Source organism: Aythya marila, assembly GCF_965140915.1.
Source record: "Aythya marila genome assembly, chromosome: 28".
Classification (NCBI taxonomy): Eukaryota; Metazoa; Chordata; class Aves; order Anseriformes; family Anatidae; genus Aythya; species Aythya marila.
Genome location: NC_139069.1, coordinates 432,256 through 455,011, shown reverse-complemented (window position 1 = coordinate 455,011; position 22,756 = coordinate 432,256). Strand labels below are relative to the sequence as shown.

The following is a 22,756-nucleotide window of genomic DNA, read 5'->3' as shown; positions in this document are numbered from 1 at the left end:
GGGTGTTGTTGGCCATCGGTTGGCCACTGTTGGTCATCGTTGGGCCACTATTGGTCATCAGTTGGCCACTGTTGGCCATCGGTTGGGTGTTGGAGGACATCGGTTGGGCGTTGGCCATCGATTGGACCTTGTTGACCATCGTTGGGCCACTGTTGGCCATCGTTGGGCCACTGTTGGCCATCGTTGGGCCGTTATTGGTCATTGTTGGGCCACTGTTGGTCATCGTTGGGCTACTGTTGGCCATTGGTTGAGCGTTGGCCATCGATTGGACCTTGTTGGCCATCGTTGGGCCACTGTTGGCCATCAGCTGGGCGTTGGAGGTCATCAGTTGGGCGTTGGCCATCACTTGACCACTGCTGGCCATCGTTGGGCCACTGTTGGGTGTCGTTTGACCACTGTTGGTCATCGTTGGGCCACTGTTGGTCATCGTTGGGCAACTGTTGACCATCGTTGGGCCACTGTTGGCCATCGGTTGAGCGTTGGCCATCGATTGGATCTTGTTGACCATCGTTGGGCCACTGTTGACCATCGTTGGGCCACTGTTGGCCTTTGTTGGGCAACTGTTGACCATCGTTGGGCCACTATTGGTCATCGTTGGGCCACTGTTGGCCATCGTTGGGCCACTATTGGTCATCGTTGGGCCACTGTTGGCCATCGTTGGGTCACTATTGGCCATCGTTGGGCCACTGTTGGCCATTTTTGGGCCACTATTGGCCATCAGTTGAGCGTTGGCCATCGGTTGACCACTATTGGCCACCAATTGACTGTTATTGGCCCCCGATTGGCCATTATTGACCCCCAATTGGCCACTATCGACCCCCGATTGGCCACCGTTGCCCCCCACGTGCCCGTTGGCCACCGCTTGCCCCCCGTTGGCCACCGCCGCCGGCCTGGCCCCCTCCTCCCCCTCCCGCCCGCCTTCCGACGCCGCGTCAAGTTGCCGCAAGGCCCCGCCGCCCGCCCGGCACCCCTCGGTGGCCACCCGGGGGTGCTCGGTGGCCACCGGGGAGCCCTCGGTGGCCACCTGGGGGGCCCGGGGGGCCACTTGGGGGCTCTTCTGGCGGTGCCGGTGGAGGTGGACCTTGAGGTTGCCGCGGGTGGTGAAACGGTTGCCGCAGACGCCGCAGCCGTAGGGCCGCTCGCCGGTGTGGGACCGCAGGTGGATTTGGCGGGCGCTCTCGCTGCCGAATCCCTTCCCGCACACCCCGCAGCCGTGCCTAAAAACCCCGGAATTCACCCCAAAAAGATGAAGGGGCCGCCCACGGGGTCCCGCGGGGTCGCCCGGCGCGGCGGCGGCGGCGTCGGGCGTTCGGCCGCGGGGAGCCGGCGCCAAGCGGTAGGGCGCGGCGATGAGAAAGGCGGCCGGCTCGGTTTTGGGGGGAAAAAAGGGGAAAAAGGGTTTGGGGGGAGGGTTTGGGGGTCTTTTTTTGGGAGGGGGGTGGGTTTTGGGGGGTCCCGGCGCCCCCAAAAGGAGGAGGTGGCGGCAAATCTCCTCGGTCAGCTGCATCTGGCGGAGCTGGCGCTGCCGCAAGACCCGCAGCTCCTCCAGCAGGAGGGGGATGTCGAGGTTTTGGGGCGAAAAAAGGGGGTTTTGGGGGTTCGGGGGGCGGGGCGGGGGCGGGGGAGGCGGGCAGCGGCGGCGCCGGGGGTCCGGTTCGGGGGGCATCACCGTGGAGGAGGAGGAGGAGGAGGAGGAGGAGGTGGAGGAAGGCTCCTTGGCGGCCGGGCGGCGGGGCGCCGGGGAGGCTGCGGGGAGAAAAAGAACCAAATTAGCGGGGTTTTGACCCAAAAGAAACGCCCTCCCCGTGACGCGAGTGAGGCCCGAGGGGGGGTTGCCAAGGCTGGAGATGCAAAATGGCTGGGATTGTACCCAAAATTGGTGAGATTGTGCCCAAAATCACGGATATTTTGCCCAAAATCACGGATATTTTGCCCAGAATCGCGGATATTTTGCCCAAAATAATTGGTATTGTGCCCAAAATCACGGATATTTTGCCCAAAATAAGTGATATTGTGGCAAAATTGCTGAGATTGCGCCCAAAATTGCTGATTCACACCTAAAATTGTTGATATTTTGCCCCAAATTGCTGATACTGTGCCCAAAATTGCCAATATTGTGCCCAAAATTGCTGATATTGTGCCAAAAATAGCTGATATCTTGCCCAAAATTGCTGATTCATACATAAAATTGCTGATATTTTGCCCAAAATTGCTGATTCACACCTAAAATTGCTGATACTGTGCCCAAAATTGCTGATATTGTGCCAAAATTGCTGAGATTTTGCCCAAAATTGCTGATTCACACCTAAAATTGCTGATACTGTGCCCAAAATTGTTGATTCCTACATAAAATTGCTGATATTGTGCCCAAAATTGCTGAGATTGTGCCCAAAATTGCTGATTCACACCCAAAATTGCTGAGACTGTGCCCAAAATTGTTGGTATTTTGCCCAAAATTGCTGATTCACACCTAAAATTGCTGATATTGTGCCAAAAATAGCTGATATTGTGCCAAAAATAGCTGATATTGTGCCAAAAATAGCTGATTTTTTGCCCAAAATTGCTGACTCACACCTAAAATTGCTGATATTGTGCCCAAATTCGCTGATATTGTGCCAAAAATAGCTGATATTTCGCCCAAAATTGCTGATATTTTGCCCAAAATTGCTGATTCGTACCTAAAACTGTTGATATCGCACCCCAAAATCCTGAAATTACACCCAAAATCGCAGATTCACCCCCAAAATTGCTGATATTGCACCCAAAACTGCTCATTCACACCCAAAATTCCGGAAATTGCACCCAAAACCGCTGACATCGCACCCAAAATCGCAGGTTTTGCGCCCAAAATTCTCCCCCCTAACCCTTCAAGGATTTTCTACCCCCAAAATCGCCGAAATTACCCCCAAAATCACCCCCATAAACAATCCCTCCCAGAACCCCCAAAATCCCCGTTATTCACCCCAAAATCCTCTCCCCCTCCCCATATAGGACTCCCCTCTGAGAGGCCCCAAAATCCTCATTATTCACCCCAAAATCAACTCGCATTCAAAATAAACAATTTCCCCCCCCCAAGCCCCTAAATCCCTGTTTTTCACCCCAAAATCTCCTCCTTATAAACAATTTTCTAACAGCAAACCCCCCAAATCCCCTTTATTCACCCCAAAATCAATCTCCCGTCCCCGTAAACAATTTCTCCCCTTGCAAAACCCCCAAATCCACATTTTTCACCTCAAAATCGATTCCCCTTCAAAATAAATGATTCTTCCCCTCCCCAGCGGCCCCAAAATTCCCCTTATTCACCCCAAAATCCATTTCCCTTCCCCAGAAACAATTTTCCCACCCCAGAAGCCCCAAAATCCCCCTTATCCACCCCAAAATCGATTCCCCCTCCCCACAGCCAGTTTTCCCCTTAAAAACCCCCAAAATCCCCGTTATTCACCCCAAAACGACCCCTCCCCTTCCACTAAGCAACCTCCCCGTGCAAAACTTCCCCCAAATCCCCATTTTTCACCCCAAAACCCAGCCCCAAGCACGGACAGGCCCCTCGGCCGTCACCCACCTCCCGGCTCGGCCATGGCACCCCCCCCCCCCCCCGAAAAGTGACGTCATGATGACGTCACAGCCGGGGGGGGAGGGGGTCCTGAGGGGGGTTTGGGGGAATTTGGGGGGATTTGGGGCGGATTTTTGGGGCGGATTTTCAAGGATTTGGGCAAGTCCGAGGGGGGGATTTAAGGGGGGCTGTGGGGGGTCCTGGGGAGTTTTTGGGGCAATTTTTAGGGATTTGGGGTCTTTTGGGGGAAATCCTGACAGGATTTTTATTATTTTGTGGCGTTTTTGAGGGTTTTAAGAGTTTTTTGGGGGGTTCTGAGTGGATTTGGGGGAGTTTTGGGGTCTTTTGGGGGAAATCCTGACAGGATTTTGCTATTTTAAGAGAGTTTTGGGATCTTTTTGAGGAAATCCTGACAGGATTTTTGTTATTTTGGTGAGTTTTGGGTGGTTTAAAGAGTTTTTTGGGGGGTTCTGAGTGGATTTGGGGGAGTTTTGGGGTCTTTTGGGGGAAATCCTGACAGGATTTTTGTTATTTTGTGGAGTTTTGGGTGGTTTAAAAAGTTTTTTGGGGGGTTCTGAGTGGATTTGGGGGAGATTTGGGGTCTTTTGGGGCAGATCCTGACAGGATTTTGCTATTTTGAGAGTTTTGGGGTCTTTTTGAGGAAATCCTGACAGGATTTTTGTTATTTTGGTGAGTTTTGGGTGGTTTAAAGAGTTTTTTGGGGGGTTCTGAGTGGATTTGGGGGAGTTTTGGGGTCTTTGGGGGGAAATCCTGACAGGATTTTGTTACTTTAAGAGAGTTTTGGGGTCTTTTTGAGGAAATCCTGACAGGATTTTTGTTATTTTGTGGAGTTTTGGGTGGTGTTAAAAGTTTTTTGGGGGGTTCTGAGTGGATTTGGGGGAGTTTTGGTTTTTTTTGGGGCAGATCCTGACAGGATTTTGTTGTTTTGGGGTGTTTGGGGGGAAATCCTGACAGGATTTTGTTATTTTTTGAGGCTTTTGGAAGATCCTAAAGACATTTTTAAGTGTTCCTAAGCTTTTTGAGGCGGGTGGGGGGGTCCCGATGCTTTCCGAGCCCACCCCACAACTTTTTTGGGCCATTTTAACCAACTTTTCCCCCCTTAACCCCCTCACCCATTTCCCCCCCCGACCCCATTTCCCGACCCCACAACACGCGAGGGACCCCGAAGGACCCCCCTGACCCCTCCACCCCCCCAAAAACCCCCAAAATCCTCACAAATCCCCCCAAAAACCACCTCCCCCCCCCACCCACCGTGTCGGAGCGGCTGAGGCCGGCGCTGCTTGCGGCGAGACATCGGGGGGGGGGGGCCACAAGGCAGGGGGGGGCCACCTCCTGTCCCCAACCCCGGCCCCTCGGGGACACGCCCCCCCCCCCTTTTTTTTTTTCCTTAAAATTCCTTTATTTGCCCTTTTTCCCTCAGCTTTTGTCCCTTTTAACCCTTTCCTTCCCTCCTCCCCCCCCCCCCCCGCAGTCCCCAATGGACTCGGCGGCCCCCGGGGCGGTTGCTAAGGGGAACGGCGCCGTTGCTATGGCAACGGCGCCGTCGCTAGGGGAGGGCGGCGTTGTTGCTAGGGGGCGGTGCGCCGTTGCTAGGGGGCGTTGCGCTGTTGCTAGGGGGCGTTGCGCTGTTGCTAGGGGGCGGAGCGCCGTTGCTAGGGGAGTTGCGCTGTTGCTAGGGGGCGTTGCGCTGTTGCTAGGGGGAGGGACGCGGTTGCTAGGGGGTGGAACGCGGTTGCTAGGGGAAACGGCACGCCGCCAGGCCACGCCCCCTGCGAGCGCGGCGGGGCCAATCAGAGCGCGTTGCTAGGTAGATTAAAGACTTGGAGGTGACACTATCCGAAGTACGGTTGCTCAGAGGGGACAAAAGACCTCGGAGTGCGTTCGCTGGGTTCTACCTCCCAGTATGGCCCAGTATAGCCCAGTATGGCCCAGTATGGCCCAGTAAAGCTTCTGAGGCTGGTTATATAGTAATGTTGCCTCCCACTATAGCCCAGTACGGCCCCAGTAAGCCTCCTGCCACTGGTTATGGGACATGGATGCCTCCCAGTATGGCCCAGTATAGCCCAGTATGGCCCAGTATGGCCCAGTAAGCTTCCTGCAACAGTGTAGGGGCTGTTTGGTGTCCCCCAGTATGTCCCAGTATATCCCAGTATGGCCCAGTAAGCCTGCAGCAGGGTATGGGGTGTTTGGGGTCTCCCAGTCTGGCCCAGTATAAACCAGTCCATCCCACAACCCCCCATGGGCTTCATTTGCCAGTGGCGCGAAAAAGGAGCCCGAAATGGTCAAATTCCTATTTTTAACCTTATTTTTTTATCCTGTTTTTAATCTTTATTGTTGTTTTTGAGTTTCTCCCCTAGGGGGCCGTGTTTTGGGCTAAAACGAGGTGTTTTTGGCCAAAAGCAGCTGCTCCAGGCAAATGAGGCCTTTTGGGGAAAAAAACAGGCGGTTTGGGTTAAAAATAGCGCTGAAAATCCCGGGTTGTTTTTTTTTTTTTTAATACATAATTTTACGTTTTGGTTAATATTAATTAAATTTTAGGTATTTTGGTAAAATGTTGGGTATTTAATATTAAGAAATAGAAAATAATAGAATTAATGGAATTAATAAAATAAGAATAGAATTAATAAAATAAATACTAATAGAATTAATAAAATAAGAATAAAATTAATAATTAATAAATACATAAAATAATCCTTTATAAATAGAATTTTATTTATAAATATGAATAAAATTATCAAAAAATACAATATTGAAAATATAATAATAGAAGAGATTTTTATTAAGTGAAAATAATGCTAATTAGAGCAAAACCATTAATTTATTAAAGTATTTATTGGAAATAATTTTAATTAAAAGCATTTTTAAGCTTTAGGAAGAAAATGCAATTTATTAAAAAAATATTTAAAAGTATTTCTAAAAAAATATAAATGACAATATAAAAATATATTAATAATATAAAAATAATAATAAATTGATAAATATAAAATTTATATAATATTTATGAATATATCCTCATATATAATATAATATAATACAAATTATTTAATATTTAATATAAAATATTAATAAATATATTAAAATACTATAAATATAATAAATACTAATAAAATATAATGGTAATTATTAGAAATTAATTCTATAATTAAATAATAATATAATATTGATATAATTAAATAATAATAATTCACGGTTCTTACTTAAAATAAATTATAAACATTTTATTATTACAATATCTAATAAATAATTTATTAAATATATATAAGTACATATAAAATGCATAATAGATAAAAATTAAAATATATAAAATAAAAATTAAAAATAATAAATAGAAAATAATAAAAATGGGAAAAATATAAAATATGAAGTACGAAAAACCACTTATTTCTAGTAAAAATAATAATAAATAGCACCCACTTCTAATAATCGTGGAATTATTATTAATAATCGTCATGTATTTCTAATCAAATAATGATATTATTAGTCAAAATTATAGGTAATACTAAAATTTAGTGTTTCTTTTAAAAAAATAATAAAAATATTTGTAATGTAATGATAAAAAGTCCGTGTTTCCAATCAAATAATTGTCCTAATGCCCAAATAGCACCAATTTTATTTTTTTATTAAAAAATAATAATTCGGTAAAATAAAAATTCAGTAAAATGCAATAAATTCAATATAAAATAAAATAAAATAAAATAAAATAAAATAAAATAAAATAAAATATAAAAATTCAATAAAATAATTCTGAAAAATCCCCTGAAATTAGTAATGGAGAAATAAATTGATAAAATTAATAAGTTTAATTAATAAAGTAATAAAAATGTATTTTAGCACCAATTCCTGCTAAAATAAGGATAAAAAAATATATAATTTTTCTAATAAAATAATAATAATTCTAATAAAATAGTGATATTTCTATAATTATCATTCTTTATCATTTCTATATCATTTTATCATTTCTATAATTATCATTTATTATCAAAATAATAAAAAATAATAAATTAATAAGAGATGGTTCTAATAATTTTAGAATAGCGAGTATTTCTTGAAATTAATAACAAAAGAGGTATTTCTAATAATAATATTAAAAGAGGTATTTCTTAAAAATAATAAAAAGCGTATTTCTAATAATGTTAATTTTTAAATAGTCATTTCTTCAATAATAATGATAATTTCTAATAATTTTAAGGTAGCGGATATTTCATATAAAATAAATACAATAAAAAAATAAATAATAAAATTAAAAATAAATAAATAAATAAATACATTTTTAAGAAATTGACAATTATTGTATGAAATAAATTCGAATAAAATAATAAAAGTAAAATCCCTTAAAATAGTAAAAATAAGTCCAAAGAAAATAATAAAAATAAGTTGGAATAAAATGCTAAAATTAAATTCGAATGAAACAATAAAAAGAAATCCAAATAAAATAATAATAATAATAATAAAAAAAAAATAATTCAAATAAAATAATAAAAATACCACTTTTAAAGCAAAATTAACCAAAACCCGGAGAATTTGGGGTCCGAGGTGAGTTTTTGAGCTCATCGCCTCCTTCTGAGGCCCGCCCGCGCTGCGGCCCCATTTTTCTGTCATTTCTCCCCAATTTGGGGTTTCCCCGCCACACAGGTGCCCGGCCTGAAAATAACCAGAATCGAAGCTGAAAGACCCAAAAATGCTTTTTTTTGCACATTTCTTACTTTTTCGCCAGCTGGGGTCTTAGAAATAAATCCATTCTCCCCCGAAAGTTGCGATTTTCGTTAAATTTCTATTTATTTTTTTCCCGGGCACCTGCTAATTGCGTTTTTCCCAACTTCCCCCGCAATTGGGGGTAATTACTCGATATTCGGTAAATTTGGAGCTTATCATTTCCGATACTTTCCTGCCCACCTAAATTCCAGGATTTTGGTTAAAAATAGAATGAGGGGCACTTTTGAATTAAATGTAGTTGTAATTAAAAGTAGTTGTAATTAAAGATAGTTGTAATTAGATTTACTTCTAATTAAATGTGATTTTAATTAAGCGTAGTTGTAATTAATCGTAATTAAATGTAAAACTAATTAAACGCCGATGCAATTAAATATAATTCAATATATTTATGAGTATTTTTATAATAAGATTATATTTATAATCCAATATATTTATACTCGAATACATTATTAATTAAGTGCTTTAATAGGTCAAAAATAGTCAAAAATATTAATTAGATTTATAATTATTTTATAATTATAATTTATTGCATAGTATATATACTATAGTATATATAGTATATAGTACATGTTATAATATATTATATATACTATATATTAAATATATATAATTTACAAAAATACAACCATTTAAAATATTTAAAACCTAATAATTTATTAATTGTAAAAGCTAATTTATTTAAATGTTATCATTCAATATATGGATAATTATATTCCTGTTTTATTTTCATATTTCTGATTTAATATACCTCCAATTAAAATCATTGATAATTAAGCGCTCTTATATTTCTTTTAATTTATCATTAATGCAGATTTAACTATAATTAAATGCTTTTACATGTTTTAATTGTCGATAATTCCATGTGTTGCTAATTAAGTGTACACATAAATTAACACTTTTAATTAAATACATAGATTTTTATGAGTATACATCATTAATTATATATGATTAATTATATATGATTAATTATATATGTTTAACATTCTATATGAAATATATACTATATATATATTAAATATATTTAATTATATTTATACTTAATTAGGATTCTTGCTTATGTTTTTAATTAACCGTGTGTAAAATTAACCACGTCTGGCTGCCAAGTCAACCCTGACAGGCACCTGCTGTGCCGGAGGTGGGACGGCAGGGCCTCATTTGCATATGCAAATCAGGTTATACCCGCACTGCACGCAAACGAGAGGGGTGGGGCTTTCATCTATGCAAATGAGGGGAGCTTTGAAGGGTGGTGGTGGACCCACGGAGGGCCCATAGGGTCCTCCAGCCCCATAGTGGAGATTGGGCTCCCTTCACTGAGCCCAAATTCTCTTCATTGAACCCAAATTCTCTTCGTTGAACCCAAATCCCCTTCATTAAACCTATATTCTCTTCACTGAACCTAAATTCCCTCCACTGAGCCCAAATTCCCTCCACTGAGCCCAAATTCCCTTCACTGAACCCCAAATTCCCTTCACTGAACCCCAGTTTCCTTTCACTGAACCTAAATTCCCTTCTCTGAGCCTAAATTCCCTTTACCGAGCCCAAATTCCTTTCACTAAGCCCAAATTCCCTTCTCTGAGCCCAAATTCCCTTTACCGAGCCCAAATTCCCATTATTGAGCCCAAATTCCCTTCATTCAACACAATTCCCATTTACTGAGCCCAAATTCCCTACTCCAAGCCCAAATTCCCTACTCCAAGCCCAAATTCCTGTTATTGAGCCAAACTTCCCCACTCCAAGCCCAAATTCCCGTTATTGACCCAAACTTCCCTACTCCAAGCCCAAACTCCCTTCACTAATATTGATGAGTTTAGACCCGTATGTTGCGTTTTGGGGCAAATACGGAGATATCTTTGCTTTGGACACCTTTTTTTGACAAAATACATGCAGATTTCAACCCTTTACGGTTCTTTCCTGCAGCACCCATCACAGAATGAGTCGAATCTGCCCAAATTTGGCTACAATGGGCCGTTTTATGTTCACCCTTCGATGGTTGGACGATGACGCTGCTCCGCCAAGTCAACCCCGGGGCTGTGGGCAACCACGACGTTGGATGAGTCCGGAGGGGGCCTCGTGAGTCCCGGGGGGTCCCTGACCCTGGTCTGCAAGGCCTCCGGCTTCACCTTCAGCTACTACGCCATGTTTTGGGTGCGACAGGCACCCGGGAAGGGGCTCGAATACGTCGCGGGTATTAGGAACGATGGTAGTTGGACAGGCTACGCGTCGGCGGTGAAGGGACGCTTCACCATCTCCAGGAACAACGGGCAGAGCACGCTCACCCTGCAGATGAACAGCCTCAAGGCCGAAGACACCGCCACCTACTACTGCGCGAAAACTTATGATAGTGGTAGTTGGAGTGGTGATACAGCTGGTGGGGTTGACAGCTGATCATAGTAACACCACCAGCACCACCGTCATGACCAGCACAACCAGCACAAGCACCAGCAGCACCAGCAATACCTTCACCATAACTCCAACCACCACTACTAGCACTTTTCGTGCAGTAGTAGGTGGCGGTGTCTTCGGCCTTGAGGCTGTTCATCTGCAGGGTGAGCGTGCTCTGCCCGTCGTTCCTGGAGATGGTGAAGCGTCCCTTCACCGCCGGCGCGTAGTATGTGCTACCACTATAGCTGTCAATACCCGCGACCCACTCGAGCGCCTTCCCGGGTGCCTGTCGCACCCACATCATGGCGTAGCTGCCAAAGGTGAAGCCGGAGCCCTTGCAGACCAGGGTCAGGGACCCCCCGGGACTCACACGGCCCCCTCCGGACTCATCCAAGGTCTCGGCCGCCCGCAGCCCTGGGGAGGAAGGACAGAGAGTGGTGGGCTCAGCCTGGGGGGTCCCTGACCCTGGTCTGCAAGGGCTCCGGATACACCTTCAGCAGCTACACCATGTATTGGGTGCGACAGGCACCCGGGAAAGGGCTTGAATACGTCGCATATATTAACAGTGGTGGTAGTTACACAGAGTACGCGCCGGCGGTGAAGGGACGCTTCACCATCTCCAAGAACAACGGGCAGAGCACGCTCACCCTGCAGATGAACAGCCTCAAGGCCGAAGACACCGCCACCTACTACTGCGCGAGAGCTCCTAGTGGTTATACTACAGCTCCTGGTAGTGACATTGCTGGTGCTACTGGTGCTGGTTACATTGATGGTGGTGGTGACGTTGACGATGGTGGTGGTGATGTTGACGGTTTTGGTATTGATTGTGGTGTTGATGGTGGTTTTAGTGGTGATGGTGCTGGTCACATTGCTCATCTTGATCACCCAAATCCCTGGCATTCCACCCCAAATAATTTGCTGAACCCAACTCCTTCCATTGACCTCAAGGTACTGAACTAAGCCCAAATTTCCTGCTCCATGCCCCAACCTTGCATCGGGGGGTCCCTGACCCTGGTCTGCAAGGGCTCCGGCTTCACCTTCAGCAGCTACCACATGGGATGGGTGCGATAGGCACCCGGGAAGGGACTTGAGTACATCGCGGGTATTCAGAGCGATGGTAGCACATGGCACGAACCCGTTATGAGCAGTAGTAGCAGACCTACACGCAGGCAGTGCTGGGATGAGTTGTGTTGGGACCTTGCCGTGGGCCGTGGATGAGGCCAGCAGCACCAGCAGCACCAGCAGCACGATCAATCCAATCAATAGCAGTACAACCACTGCAAGCTTCACTTCTGGCGCAGTAGTAGGTGGCGGTGTCTTCGACCTTGAGGTTGTTCATCTGCAGGGTGAGCGTGCTCTGCCCGTTGTTCCTGGAGATGGTGAAGCGTCCCTTCACCGCCGGCGCGTAGGATGTGCCACTACCAGTGCTGCCAATAGTAGCGACGTTTTCGAGCCCCTTCCCGGGTGCCTGTCGCACCCACTGCATGTTGTAGCTGCTGAAGGTGTATCCGGAGCCCTTGCAGACCAGGGTCAGGGACCCCCCGGGACTCACACGACCCCCTCCGGACTCATCCAAGGTCTCGGCCGCCCGCAGCCCTGTGGAGGAAGGACAGAGAGCGGTGGGCTCAGCCTGGGGGGTCCCTGACCCTGGTCTGCAAGGGCTCCGGATACACCTTCAGCAGCTACAGCATGAACTGGGTGCGACAGGCACCAGGGAAGGGGCTTGAATACGTCGCATTTATTAACAGTGGTGGTAGTTACACAGACTACGCGTCGGCGGTGAAGGGACGCTTCACCATCTCCAGGAACGACGGGCAGAGCACGCTCACCCTGCAGATGAACAGCCTCAAGGCCGAAGACACCGCCACCTACTACTGCGCGAGAGACTATCGTAGTGGTCAGGCTCTTGATGGTGCTGGTGGTGGTGTTGACAGTATTGATGTTCACATGTTGATGTTGGTCCTCTTTACGATGATGGTGTTGGTGGTGTTGGTGTTGGGGCTCTTCATGACGATGACCATGGTGACATTGGTGCTGGTGTGGTCAATATTGATGGTGACGAGAAAAGCTGCAACTGGAGATCCTGCTGGTAGCTGGGATGAGTTGTGTCTAGGCCTGTCCCTGGGCCATGAGCAATGTCAGCAGCACCAGCAGCACCATCAATCTCACCAGCAGGACCACTACTACCACTACCAGCTTGTTTCGCGCAGTAGTAGGTGGCGGTGTCTTCGGCCTTGAGGCTGTTCATCTGCAGGGTGAGCGTGCTCTGCCCGTTGTTCCTGGAGATGGTGAAGCGTCCCTTCACCGCCGATGCGTAGTATGTGCTACTATAACTGTTAATAGTTGCGACCCACTCGAGTGCCTTCCCAGGTGCCTGTCGCGCCCAATACATGTCGGTGCTGCTGAAGGTGAAGCCGGAGCCCTTGCAGACCAGGGTCAGGGACCCCCCGGGACTCACACGGCCCCCTCCGGACTCATCCAAGGTCTCGGCCGCCCGCAGCCCTGTGGAGGAAGGACAGAGAGCGGTGGGCTCAGCCTGGGGGGTCCCTGACCCTGGTCTGCAAGGGCTCCGGATACACCTTCAGCAGCTACCGCATGCAGTGAGTGAGACAGGAAACCAGAAAGGGCTCGAATACGTCACAAAAATTAACAGCGATGGTAGTTACACAGACTACGCGCCGGCGGTGGAGGGACGCTTCACCATCTCCAGGAACGACGGGCAGAGCACGCTCACCCTGCAGATGAACAGCCTCAAGGCCGAAGACACCGCCACCTACTACTGCACGAGAGCTGCTAGTGGTTATGGTGGTGGTGCTCCTGGTAGGATTGATGGTGCTGTTGATGCTGGAACTGCTGGTGACACTGGTTGTGGTACTGGTCATGCTGATGGTGTTGGTGATGGTGTTTGTGATGTTTATGATGGTCCTGGTAATGCTAATATTGGCAGCCAGCAACACCACCAGAACTACCACCACTCCAAGCACTACCAGCATAACCTCTCGCGCAGTAGTAGGTGGCGGTGTCTTCGGCCTTGAGGCTGTTCATCTGCAGGGTGAGCGTGCTCTGCCCGTTGTTCCTGGAGATGGTGAAGCGTCCCTGCACCGCCGGCGCGTAAACTGTGCTACCACCACTGTAGCTAATTTCTGCGATGTATTCAAGCAACTTTATTGGGCCTATAATGGGCAATACATGTAGTAGTCACTGAAGGTGTATCCGGAGCCCTTGCAGACCAGGGTCAGGGACCCCCCAGGCTGAGCCCACCGCTCTCTGTCCTTCCTCCACAGGGCTGCGGGCGGCCGCGACCTTGGATGAGTCCGGAGGGGGCCGTGTGAGTCCCGGGGGGTCCCTGACCCTGGTCTGCAAGGCCTCCGGCTTCACCTTCAGCAGCTACGCCATGTATTGGGTGCGACAGGCACCTGGGAAGGGGCTCGAGTTGGTCGCGCGTATTAGCAGCAGTGGTAGTACCACAGTTTACGCGCCGGCGGTGGAGGGACGCTTCACCCTCTCCAGGAACAACGGGCAGAGCACGCTCACCCTGCAGATGAACAGCCTCAAGGCCGAAGACACCGCCACCTACTACTGCGCGAAAGAAGCTGGTAGTGGTGGTTGGAGTACTGATAGTAATGGTGGTGGTGATGACATTATTAACGTCACCACCACCATCATCAACACCAGCGCCACAACCTACATCACCAGCAGCACCAGTACCAGCAGCACCAGCAATCTCATAACCATAACCATAACCATAACCATAACCACCATGGGCACATTTCATGCAGCAGCAGGTGGCAGTGTCGTCGGCCTTGAGGCTATTCATCTGCACGATGAACGTGATGAACGTCACTCCTAGAGATGGTGAAGCGTCCCTGAACTGCTGCTGTGTCCCTTGTGTCACCAGCATCGCTGCTAATTTGTGCGACCCACTCGAGCCCCGTCCTGAGCACCTCTCGCACCCAATACATCCAGTAGCTGCCGAAGGTGTATCCAGAGCCCTTGCAGACCAGGGTCAGGGACCCTCCGGGACTCACACGGCCCCCTCCGGACTCATCCAAGGTCTCGGCCGCCCGCAGCCCTGTGGAGGAAGGACAGAGAGTGGTGGGCTCAGCCTCAGTATTCCCTGACCCTGGTCTGCAAGGGCTCCGGCTTCACCTTCGGCAGCTACTTCATGTACTGGGTGCGACAGGCACCCGGGAAGGGGCTCGAGTGGGTCGCAGGTATTGACAGCTATGGTATTATCACATCCTACGCGCCGGCGGTGAAGGGACGCTTCACCATCTCCAGGAACGACGGGCAGAGCACGCTCACCCTGCAGATGAACAGCCTCAAGGCCGAAGACACCGCCACCTACTACTGCGCGAAACCTGCTGATAGTTATGGTGGTGGTGCTGATGAGATTGTTGCTGCTGCTGCTGCTGAGGCTGCTGGTGATATTGGTTGTGGTGCTGGTATTGATGATGGTGCTGGTGATGTCAATATTGTCACCCATCAACACCAGAAGCACTACTAGCACTCCAACCACTACCAGTGGTTTTCGCGCAGTAGTAGGTGGCGGTGTCTTCGGCCTTGAGGCTGTTCATCTGCAGGGTGAGCGTGCTCTGCCCATCGTTCCTGGAGATGGTGAAGCGTCCCTCGACCGCCGACGCGTACGCTGTGTCACTACCATCATAGCTAATATCTGCGACGTATTCAAGCAACTTTATTGGGCCTATAACGGGCAATACATGTAGTAGTCACTGAAGGTGAAGCCAGAGCCCTTACAGACCAGGGCCACTCTCCTTGCCGCGCATTCATAACTACCACTCTGTGTCCTTCCTCCCCAGGGCTGCAGGCGGCCGAGACCTTGGATGAGTCCGGAGGGGGCCGTGTGAGTCCCGGGGGGTCCCTGACCCTGGTCTGCAAGGGCTCCGGCTTCACCTTCAGCAGCTACGCCATGGGATGGATCCGACAGGCACCCGGGAAGAGGCTCGAGTTGGTCGCGCGTATTAGTGAGAGTGGTAGTTTCACAAACTACGCGTCGGCGGTGCAGGGACGCTTCACCATCTCCAGGAACAACGGGCAGAGCACGGTCACCCTGCAGATGAACAGCCTCAAGGCCGAAGACACCACCACCTACTACTGCGCGAAAAATGATGGTAGTAGTGGTTGTGGTTATGCTGGTAGGATTGATGGGGCTGCTGGTGCTGGAGCTGCTGGTGACCCTGGTTGTGGTACTGGTCATGCTGATGGTGTTGGTGATGGTCTTTCTGATATTCATGATGGTGCTGGTGACGCTAATATTGTCAGCCATTAACAGCACCAGCACTACCAGCACTCCAAGCACTACCAGCATAACCTCTGGCGCAGTAGTAGGTGGCAGTGTCTTCGGCCTTGAGGCTGTTCATCTGCAGGGTGAGCGTGCTCTGCCCGTTGTTCCTGGAGATGGTGAAGCGTCCCTTCACCGCCGGCAAGTACCATGTGCTACTACCATCCTTGTTAATAGCTGCGACCTCTTCGAGCCCCTTCCCAGGTGCCTGTCGCACCCACTCCATGCCGTAGTCGCCGAAGGTGAAGCCGGAGCCCTTGCAGACCAGGGTCAGGGACCCCCCGGGACTCACACGGCCCCCTCCGGACTCATCCAAGGTCTCGGCCACCCGCAGCCCTGGGGAGGAAGGACAGAGAGTGGAGGGCTCCGTTGACTTATTATGAATTACCTCAGAACAATGAAATACCCCAAGGAGTAAACGCAATGAATGCCCCTCCGGGCGCCTTCAAATACGCCCGTCAACAGCATCCCAACAGCACCCAGCACCCCTTCCCTTCCCCACCATGAGTCCTCGGCCTCACGCCTTCGCCCTCCTCCTCCTCCTGGCCGCCGTCCCAGGTAGGACCTGGTCCCGCGGAGGCTGCCGGCGGCCCCGGCTCCCCACGGCCGTGCGGGGGCCCGTGCCGTGCGGCTGAGCCCACCGCTCTCTGTCCTTCCTCCACAGGGCTGCGGGCGGCCGCCACGTTGGACGAGACCGGAGGGGGCCTGGTGAAGCCTGGGGGCTCCATGGCCCTGGTCTGCAAGGGCTCCGGCTTTGACTTCAGCAGCTACGACATGTTGTGGATACGGCAGGTGCCTGGAAAGGGCCTTGAGTTTGTCGCGAGTATCACTGACCGTAGCAGCACATACTACGCGTTGGCGGTGGAGGGACGCTTCACCATCTCCAGGGACAACGGGCAGAGCACGCTCACCCTGCAGATGAACAGCCTCAAGGCCGAAGACACCGCCACCTACTACTGCGCCAAAGAAATGGATAATAGCGGTTACCCTCTGGCTGGTCAGATTGATGGTGCTGCTGGTGCTGCTTTCATTGCTCTTGGCCCAGGGAAAGGCCCCGACACAACTCACCCCGGCCATGAGCACCAGCAACACCAGCAACACCTTCACTTGTACCACCACCAATACCAGCACCTTTCGCGCACGCCGGATACACCTTCAGCAGCTACACCATGCAGTGGGTGCGTCAGGAACCTGGGAAGGGGCTCGAATACGTCGCGGGTATTGACGATGATGGTAGTGACACAGAGTACGCGCCGGCGGTGAAGGGACGCTTCACCATCTCCAGGAAGAACAGACAGAGCACGGCCACCCTGCAGATGAACAGCCTCAAGGCCGAAGACACCGCCACCTACTACTGCGTGAAAACCACTGGTAGTGGTTGGTGCGCTAGTAGTGCTTCTGGTGTTGATGGCTGACAATATTGACATCACCAGCACCATCATCAATACCAGCACCACAACCAATATCACCAGCAGCCTCAGCATCAGCAGCAGCAACAATCTCATCAGCACTACTACCACTACCAGATTCTCTCGCGCAGTAGTAGGTGGCGGTGTCTTCGGCCTTGAGGCTGTTCATCTGCAGGGTGGTCGTGCTCTGCCCGTCGTTCCTGGAGATGGTGAAGCGTCCCTCCACCGCCGGCGCGTAGGCTGTGCTACCACCACCGGTAATACCCGCGACGTACTCAAACCCCTTCCCGGGTGCCTGTCGCACCCAGTTCATGTTGTAGCTGCTGAAGGTGTATCCGGAGCCCTTGCAGACCAGGGTCAGGGACTACTGAGGCTGAGCCCACCGCTCTCTGTCCTTCCTCCCCAGGGCTGCAGGCAGCCGAGACCTTGGATGAGTCCGGAGGGGGCCGTGTGAGTCCCGGGGGGTCCCTGACCCTGGTCTGCAAGGGCTCCGGCTTCACCTTCAGCAGCTACAGCATGGACTGGGTGCGACAGGCACCCGGGAAGGGGCTCGAGTTCGTCGCGAGTATTAGCGATAGTGGTGGTACCACAAGATACGCGTCGGCGGTGAAGGGACGCTTCACCATCTCCAGGAACAACGGGCAGAGCACGCTCACCCTGCAGATGAACAGCCTCAAGGCCGAAGACACCGCCACCTACTACTGCGCGAAACCTGCTTACACTGGTGGTAGTTATGGTTATCTAGGACAGATTGGCGGTGCTGCTGGTGCTGCTGACGTTGCTCATGGCCCAGGGAAAGGCCCCGACACAACTCACCCCGGCCACCAGCGGGTTGTCCACCCGCAGCTCTTCTCACGCAGCACTGGCCTTTGGGGTCATCGATTCTGAGCCTTTTCACCCATGAAATCCTCAGGGTGATGTTTGACTGGTGTCCCCCTTGGGTTTCTGCAAGGGCTGGACCACCGCATGGCCAGGATCCTGCTGGAGAACCTCCCAATGGATGGGCTGCGTGGGCAGAGGGTGATGGAGGTTGGCCAATGGATGAAGGGTGGTCATTAAAACACCACAAAATGGAAGGGTGATGGCGGAGGAGACCCCAAAATGCATGTCCAAGGCCCTTCCGTGTGCTCTACACAAGGCCAACACCACCACCACATGCAACATCAATACGATCAGCATCAGCACTAGGAACTCTCGCGCAGTAGTAGGTGGCGGTGTCTTCGGCCTTGACGTCATTCATCAGTAGGAACAACAGGCTCTGCCCGTTGTTCCTGGAGATGGTGAAGCGTCCCTTCACCGCCGGCGCGTAGTATGTGCTACCACCACTGCTGCTAATTTGTGCGACGTATTCGAGCCCCTTCCCGGGTGCCTGTCGCACCCACCACATGTTGTAGCTGCTGAAGCTGGGGAAGTTGGGGACACCACAAATAGAGGCACACGTTGACTCTTATTGCCTTACTGTTCACATTACTATGATTACACTTTTATTATTTCATGGCTACTTTTCCCCAGATCTAGTGGTGCTGTGCTGTGAAGACCTTGGGCAGGAATTGTCCTTCCCCCAGACAGGGTGTCCAGCAGAGTCCAATTCCTTGTGGTTATTTACTGTGGTGGTAGTGGTACGTCCTGAACCATCACAAGCAGCACCAGCAGCACCATCAATCGGATCAGGAGTATAACCATAAGCACTGTAAGCACCTTTCGCGCAGTAGTAGGTGGCGGTGTCTTCGGCCTTGAGGCTGTTCATCTGCAGGGTGACCGTGCTCTGCCCGTCGTTCCTGGAGATGGTGAAGCGTCCCTCCACCGCCGGCGCGTAGTATGTGGTACCATCAGTGTTAATAGCTCCAACGTATTCGAGCCCCTTCCCAGGTGCCTGTCGCACCCAATACATGTCGGTGCTGCTGAAGGTGAAGCCGGAGCCCTTGCAGACCAGGGTCAGGGACCCCCCGGGACTCACACGGCCCCCTCCGGACTCATCCAAGGTCGCGGCCGCCCGCAGCCCTGTGGAGGAAGGACAGAGAGCGGTGGGCTCAGCCTGGGGGGTCCCTGACCCTGGTCTGCAAGGGCTCCGGATACACCTTCAGCAGCAACGACATGTATTGGGTGCGACAGGCACCCGGGAAGGGGCTCGAGTACGTCGCACTTATTAGCAGCAGTGGTGGTAGCACATGGTACGCGCCGGCGGTGCAGGGACGCTTCACCCTCTCCAGGAACAACGGGCAGAGCACGCTCACCCTGCAGATGAACAGCCTCAAGGCCGAAGACACCGCCACCTACTACTGCACGAAAACTGCTGATAGTTATGGTGGTGGTGCTCTTGGTAGGATTGATGGTGCTGCTGGTGCTGAAGCTGCTGGTGACACTAGTTGTGGTACTGGTCATGCTGACGTAGTTGGTGATGGTGTTTGTGATATTTATGATGGTCCTGGTAATGCTAATATTGACAGCCAGCAACACTACCAGCACTACCACCACTCCAAGCACTACCAGCATAACCTCTGGCGCAGTAGTAGGTGGCAGTGTCTTCGGCCTTGAGGTTGTTCATCTGCAGGGTGGCCGTGCTCTGCCCGTTGTTCCTGGAGATGGTGAAGCGTCCCTTCACCGCCGGCGCGTAGTATGTGTAACTACCATCGCTGTAAATACCCGCGACGAACTCGAGCCCCTTCCCGGGTGCCTGTCGCACCCACCACATGTTGTAGCTGCTGAAGGTGAAGCCGGAGGCCTTGCAGACCAGGGTCAGGGACCCCCCATGCTGAGCCCACCGCTCTCTGTCCTTCCTCCACAGGGCTGCGGGCGGCCGAGACCTTGGATGAGTCCGGAGGGGGCCGTGTGAGTCCCGGGGGGTCCCTGACCCTGGTCTGCAAGGCCTCCGGCTTCACCTTCAGCAGCTACTACATGTGGTGGGTGCGACAGGCACCCGGGAAGGGGCTCAAGTACGTCGCAGTTATTAGCAAGGATGGTAGTAACCCATGGTACGCGCCGGCGGTGAAGGGACGCTTCACCCTCTCGAGGAACAACGGGCAGAGCACGCTCACCCTGCAGATGAACAGCCTCAAGGCCGAAGACACCGCCACCTACTACTGCGCCAGACATGATCGTGCTCCAGGTAGTGCTGCTGCTGCTGCTGGCGGTGATGGTGACTGCGCTGTTGATAGAGGTGTTTGTGGTGATGATGATGCTAGTCATAATGAGGAGAGAGGGTATCGTTTTATCGTGACAGTGTTTGGAGTGGTGATAGCGCTCGAATATGTAACTATCACATTCACAAGCAGTATTAAGACCACCAAGACCTTCATCAACTTCATCGTCACCATGGCCAACATAATCAACAGCACCAACACCATTAAGAGCCATAACACCTTCAACATCCCCAACACCATTAACACCACCAACACCAGTAGCAGCACCAACACTACCATCATGACGAACACCACAACCTGCATCACCAGCAGCACCATTGCAGGCAGCACGATCAAACTCATAAGCATAAGCATAACCATAACCACTACCAGCACTTTTCGCGCAGTAGTAGGTGGCGGTGTCTTCGGCCTTGAGGCTGTTCATCTGCAGGGTGAGCGTGCTCTGCCCGTCGTTCTTGGAGATGGTGAAGCGTCCCTCCACCGCCGGCGCGTAGAATGTGCCACTACCATCACTGTAAATACTCGCGACGAACTCGAGCCCCTTCCGAGGTGCCTATTGCATCCAATACATGCCAACGCTGCTGAAGGTGAAGCCGGAGCCCTTGCAGACCAGGGTCAGGGACCCCCCAGGCTTCACCAGGCCCCCTCCGGACTCATCCAACGTCGCGGCCGCCCGCAGCCCTGTGGAGGAAGGACAGAGAGCGGTGGGCTCAGCCGCACGGCACGGGCCCCCGCACGGCCGTGGGGAGCCGGGGCCGCCGGCAGCCTCCGCGGGACCAGGTCCTACCTGGGACGGCGGCCAGGAGGAGGAGGAGGGCGAAGGCGTGAGGCCGAGGACTCATGGTGGGGATTGAAGGGGTGCTGGGTGCTGTGGGGACAATGCATATTTGAAGGCACCCAAGGGGGCATTAATTGCGTTTTCTACCTTGGGTTATTTCATTGCATTGAGCTAATTCATAATAAGTCAACGGAGCTCTCCGCTCTCTGTCCTTCCTCCACAGGGCTGCGGGCGGCCATGACGTTGGATGAGTCCGGAGGGGGACTCGTGAGCCCCGGGGGGTCCCTGACCCTGGTCTGCAAGGCCTCCGGCTTCACCTTCAGCAGCTACGAAATGGGATGGATCCGAGAGGTGCCCGGAAAGGGGTTCAAGTTCGTCGCACATATTAGCAGCGATAGTGGTTACAAAGAGTATCCGTCGGCGGTGCAGGGACGCTTCACCATCTCCAGGGACAACGGGCAGAGCACGCTCACCCTGCAGATGAACAGCCTCAAGGCCGAAGACACCGCCACCTACTACTGCGCGAAAGGTTAGAGCAGTGGTTGGTGTGGCGGTAGTGTTCATGGTGTTGATGGGTCAAAATACTAACATCACCAGTACGATTATCACGACCAGCACCAGAACAAATGTCACCAGCAGCACCAGGAGCAGCATCAATTTCAGCAGGATTACAACAACCACTGTAAGCCTCTCTCGCGCAGTAGTAGGTGGCGGTGTCTTCGGCCTTGAGGCTGTTCATCTGCAGGGTGAGCGTGCTCTGCCCGTTGTTCCTCGAGAGGGTGAAGCGTCCCTTCACCGCCGGCGCGTAGACTGTGTAACTACCACTGCTGGTAATACCCGCGACCCACTCGAGCCCCTTCCCGGGTGCCTGTCGCACCCACTGCATGGGGTAGCTGCTGAAGGTGAAGCCGGAGGCCTTGCAGACCAGGGTCAGGGACCCCCCGGGACTCACACGGCCCCCTCCGGACTCATCCAAGGTCTCGGCCGCCCGCAGCCCTGTGGAGGAAGGACAGAGAGCGGTGGGCTCAGCATGGGGGGTCCCTGACCCTGGTCTGCAAGGGCTCCGGCTTCACCTTCAGCAGTTTCAGCATGGCATGGATCCGGCAGGCGCTTGGGAAGGGGCTGGAGTGGGTCGCAGGTTTTAACAACGATGGAGGTACCACATGGTACGCGCCGGCGGTGAAGGGACGCTTCACCGTCTCCAGGGACAACGGGCAGAGCCTGTTCTTCCTACTGATGAATGACGTCAAGGCCGAAGACACCGCCACCTACTACTGCGCGAAAAGTGCTGATGGTTATGGTGTTGGTGCTGATGATATTGCTGGTGCTGGTGCTGGTGTTGGTGATGTTAATATTGTTGTGTTAATTGTGCAATGGTGACGTTGATCTTGATGAAGGTGTTCATGATGTTGATTGATGTCTCAGTCATCTTAATGGTGCTGGTGGTGCTGATAGTTA

At 50.8% G+C, this 22,756-nt stretch overlaps 1 gene segment (V, D, J or C); it reads right to left on the bottom strand.

Moving 5' to 3' along the window:
• Positions 1–5,120: 5,120 nt before the first annotated feature.
• On the bottom strand, positions 5,121–21,384 carry LOC309888170 (Ig heavy chain V region 914-like). The segment is given in 4 exons: positions 21,308–21,384; positions 10,745–11,083; positions 9,467–9,471; positions 5,121–5,246 (listed from the first exon to the last, which is right to left on the bottom strand).
• Between the last annotated feature and the right edge of the window lie 1,372 nt (positions 21,385–22,756).